General features: G+C 34.7%; 1 long non-coding RNA gene across 1 annotated transcript; it reads left to right on the forward strand.

Moving 5' to 3' along the window:
- Positions 1-2,550: 2,550 nt before the first annotated feature.
- On the forward strand, positions 2,551-4,417 carry LOC149494547 (uncharacterized). Its single transcript, XR_016321599.1, has 3 exons — positions 2,551-2,665; positions 3,278-3,345; positions 4,202-4,417. It is a non-coding gene; the product is annotated as an uncharacterized LOC149494547 (long non-coding RNA).
- The last annotated feature ends 344 nt before the right edge of the window (positions 4,418-4,761 follow it).

The raw sequence follows: 4,761 nt of genomic DNA on the forward strand, positions 1-4,761 counted from the left end.
AGGAATAATGCATTTTTTTCAAAGAGACAAAATAAGATTTTTATTATTGAATAGCTAACAGTTATAAAATATAGAAAATACTAAAAATTATAAAATATAAAAATAAGAGATGCACATATAATATTCTTGAAGATAATTTAGTACAAATTACTCTCACCATAGGATTAAATAGACTCTTCTTAATTTGATAGAATAAAAAAAATTAATAGAGAAAAAAAAATATGCAGTGACCACATCAAAAGTTATCTGTGGCGCATCTTCATTTTCTTCTACAAGCTATAAATTTGAGTTTTAGGACATCTTCAACTATTTACTACCTCGCTGCCATTTTCCTTCAACACAAAAACCTTTTTGGTACTTCCTTTGGAAAAGCAAACTAACTCTGTTAATTTTGAGTTCTACCATTCCACCCTCAAGCAAAGGAAAATCCATTATTGTCGGATCCTCTTCTTCTGATTCTTCTAGTTCTAAGGCCACAAGATTTGGTGGTTTCCCTTCTAATCATCGTCTGGTAGCCATGGAGCTGCCAATCAAGCTTCCCATGCATCTCATGGAAGAGTATGAGAGTTTAGAATTATTAGGGATAGAGATGCCCCTCCTCGCCTTAATCGCCGTTCAAATCCCTCGTCCACTCTTGCCAAAACAAAAATGGCACCAAAGAAAAACAAATATGTTCCTCAGTGGGAGAATAGAGAGCGATATGGGAAGGACTAGGTTAAAATATTCAATTCCTGTGGAGTTTGAACCTTTTACTGTGGTTGACCATGTTTGGGCAAATTCTGAACAAAGTCCAAAATTTCTCATCTTGTATTCCTTTAGCCCCCCTGAGCTACACTTTTTACATCCGATCTCCTAAGATCCCAACATTTAGGTGAAAAAATTGTCATCTAATACATCACTTATACATAATATTTTCACAGATTTTCTGCATTTCATTTTCGGGGCATTTCTTGCCCATTGATTTTTTTTATTTTATAGGTGCTCGGACCTATTTTCTGTGTTATTTGTAGAGATTATTGCTTACTACTCCTAGCAATTTCCTTGTGTGGCACTGGCACTTGGTCTGTCAAATAGCTAGTTAGCCTGCCTCCCAACTCCATTTGCTTAAGCTAAGGCTAAAATAAGGTGGAAATTCAAAAGTGTTCTAAATAAGAAACAAAAGGCTAGAACTTTTATTTATATGGTAAAAATGATGTACAAGAAGTTAAAAAGCTTGGTTTAAAGGTATGCAAAAGTTATAGGGGAGTGTTGGCTCATATGTAGCAATGTCACCATATGTTACTCCTAACTTTGCTGAATTTGCAATATATATATATATATATATAGGAATGCCAGCCAACCTTGGCTCCTAGCAAGGTCAGTACCCAATCTTCCAAGAGTCTTCTAGGCATGTCTTAACCTAGATTTTAGTAGAAGGCTTTAGAGTCCTCTAGGAGGACCAGGATGGTGCTAGAAGGCTCCCGATAAGTCTAATTTGCTTCTTCAAGTGCTGGAACACTCTAGGGTTCTCCAGATGATCCTCCAACCCTCTAGTTGGCTCTAGATTGTGGTAGAACACCCTAGATCTACCCGGATCACTCTAGAACTCTCTAAGCTTAGCTAGAATGTCGTATATGGTTCTAGGCTCTTCGTTGGAGTCTTGTTCTCTCTAGAATTTTCTAGAATCATGGAGATTGGTCTAGTCCCTTCCTCCAACCAACTTGGTTGGCTATATATACATTTAGTAGGGCATTATTAGAACTCTTATGCCCCCTTGGCCCGTATGGCTTTAGGCCTAAGAGAGGCAGCTCGTGACATTCTCCCTTATTTAAATGTGCGATACCCTCGTCCTGTCTTACTTGTAGGCGAGGATCTTATCTTTAAATTGTCATATGGAAAATTCATACTCCCAGCTAGCTTCAACTTCGGGTAGGCCATTCCATCGCACTAAGTACTCAGTATAACTCGGATGGACTCCCCTTTACAAAATCACACGATGTGCCAAAATTTCCTTGACTTCATGCTCATGTGTGATGTCAACGGCTGTGGGGGCTCATTTTGATTTGCCTGGTGTAGGATCCTCCATGTCTTTATGGTAAGGCTTGAGAAAGCTCACATGGAACACCGGATGTAGCTCCAAATGGGACGGTTATATGACCCTATATGGCATCTTTCCCACTGTTGCCTTAATGGGAAAGGAGGCCTCATATCTTTGAACTAGAAAATGATTATGGAGATTAATTAGAAGAAGGTTAAATGTGCTCAAGTTACAATGATGAGAAGCTAGTACAAGAAGCACCTCAATTAGTGTTTTGATTAAGTATTTAATGATTTTGTATTACATCAACTAAGGTGTTTAGTTAAGGCCTAAATGAGATTAATTAAGTGTTAATGGAGGATTAAGGACATGGCTAACATAAAAGAGAAGTTGTTATTACAAATGTGGAGCAAAATAGAAATAAGTAAAACTTTAAGGAGTTAGAAGGAAACAAGTAGTCATATGCCTTGCACATGACTTGTTATTATATAAGAAACCTAAGCTATAACAAAAATAATAGAAACAAAAGTTGTTATAGAGAGAGGAGAGGAGGCCGAAGCATAGGAGAAGAAGGAGGAGAAGGAGAAAGCTTAAAAGCTTAAGTTTTCAACTTGATTTTCAAAGGGTTTTTGTTGGAAATCATCTAAGGTAGCTTAATCTCTATTTATTTTATGTTATTTTCATAATATGGAGAAGTTTGAGTTAGGGTTTCAAATTTGAGATTTTGAAGGAGAAATTGATTTTGATGCTAATAAGTGAAATAAACATGATTTAAAGTGTTAATTAGTTAGTATTGATTATATAAACCATGATTTAAGCTTTAATTTGATTGAATTGAGAAAATCTTATCTAAGGCTAGACATAGAAATTCTGCCAACTCAAAATGACCTTGGAAATGAGCATTTCATTTTTAATTGATAAGTTTAGCTAGTTGATGAAGCATTCTAATGATATTATCAAGTGTTGTTTGAAAGAGTGGTGTTTAAATTGAAGTTACCATATTTATATGGCTATGGAAGTTTAAAGAGCTTAAGAAATATTCATTAAATGGTGATATCATAGTGAATTTTAATAATGTTAATTGATGAGTGTTTGATTGAATTGAGATTGAAAGATTGTTTAAAGATTATTAGAGAATACATGCAATTCTACGAGAGTTCAAAAATACAAAGAGGATAAAAATGTTAAGCATTTAAATCATGCACCAAATTTTTGATTAAATGCCTAAATGAGTATTAAGGTGCTTGCTTATCCATATAGGTAAAAGGGTCTTAAAAGAAGGTGAAGGAGGCGGCTCTTCAAGCCTCGATACTACTACACTATATATTGTGAGTAAAAACTTATGATGGTTATTTGTATATGATGAATTTTTGTTTGTTATATCAATTATGATATTATCCTATACTTGATATTACAATCTGAAAAAGAAATGATTTGTCTAAAAAGGGGTAAGTTAAGCAAAAAGGTATGTGTTATTCTGAGGCCGATGAGCCTATCTATGAATGCAAAGCATATGATTCATTCTGAAAAGGGGTAAGTTAAGATATAAGGTATGTATTATTCTGAGGCCGATGAGCCTAATTTGTGAATGCAATTCTGTCATATCTGCATCTGAGATAAAAGGAAGTCCTGACTGTCATTACCAACTCATGAATCTGATATATTATCTGGAGCTGCGTGCTCATAAATCTATTATTGGAGCTGCATGCTCGTAAATCTGAATCTGGAGCTACGTTCTCAAAATATCTGATTTGAAAGCTGGCCAGCTAAATCTGATATCTGAAATTTATTATTTGATACCCGGGGCGAGTATGGTTTGACAAGTCATAACATAAATAATCTGATGATTATCTGCATCATATTTCTGAAATACATCTCTGTAGCATCGTATATGTGATGCCTTGAATGACTATGATTGAATCTTTGTCAATGGGAATGATGTGATATCTCCACACTATTGCTATGAATGATTTGAGGAATGGTTATTATTATTTGATAATCATTGATGCTGGGCATTGATGGCCGGAGGAGTTAAAGATGTTTGGATTGTTGAAAGTGCACTACATGCTTTATTTGAGATGCTCATGATATGTTATGTTATTTCAAATAATCATTTATGCCGGTTTGTACTCACTAAGTGGCATCTCATATAAAATGCTAATGTTTCTAAGACTTTGGCACTAGGAGGCATTAGCAGTCAAAATTTCGTCTGTTCAAATCGACAGGAATGGAACAAATGTCGGGATCAATTATGTATGCATATGTCACCTCCTCAGTTTGTAAATATGTTTGTAGGAGTTTAAAACTCCTTAACGTCCACCATGTAATAAGTAACTTTTAAATTATGTTTGGTCATGTATATATTATATATAACTGTTTGTGAAAAGTAAGAAATTTTCTGATATTGGTTCCTACTGTTTAACACATGGTGCAACTTATATTTCTTTTAATGGATTTGTATAATATGTTGTGTAGCATCTCAACACTATTTATCCTTAGATACATGGTGTTATGATGTTACAGGCTTCATCCACCCTTAATGTGGTGTAATTACCAAAATTTATTTTTCTTCAACGCTTAGCTCTTGTTGTATTTCCAGTGGTACAGTGTTGTTCATCCATTTATTTTTTGATGCTGCTGTTTTTGCTAAGTTGTCTGCCTCAATGTTCTTTGCTCAGGGATTTTGGTTTATTTCCCAATCTTCAATTTGAGATAGCAATTGTATTACCAAAGCTTTATATTTT

Source organism: Jatropha curcas, chromosome 7 (genome assembly GCF_041381405.1).
Source record: "Jatropha curcas cultivar XTBG-Jc1 chromosome 7, XTBG_Jcur_1.0, whole genome shotgun sequence".
NCBI lineage: Eukaryota > Viridiplantae > Streptophyta > Magnoliopsida > Malpighiales > Euphorbiaceae > Jatropha > Jatropha curcas.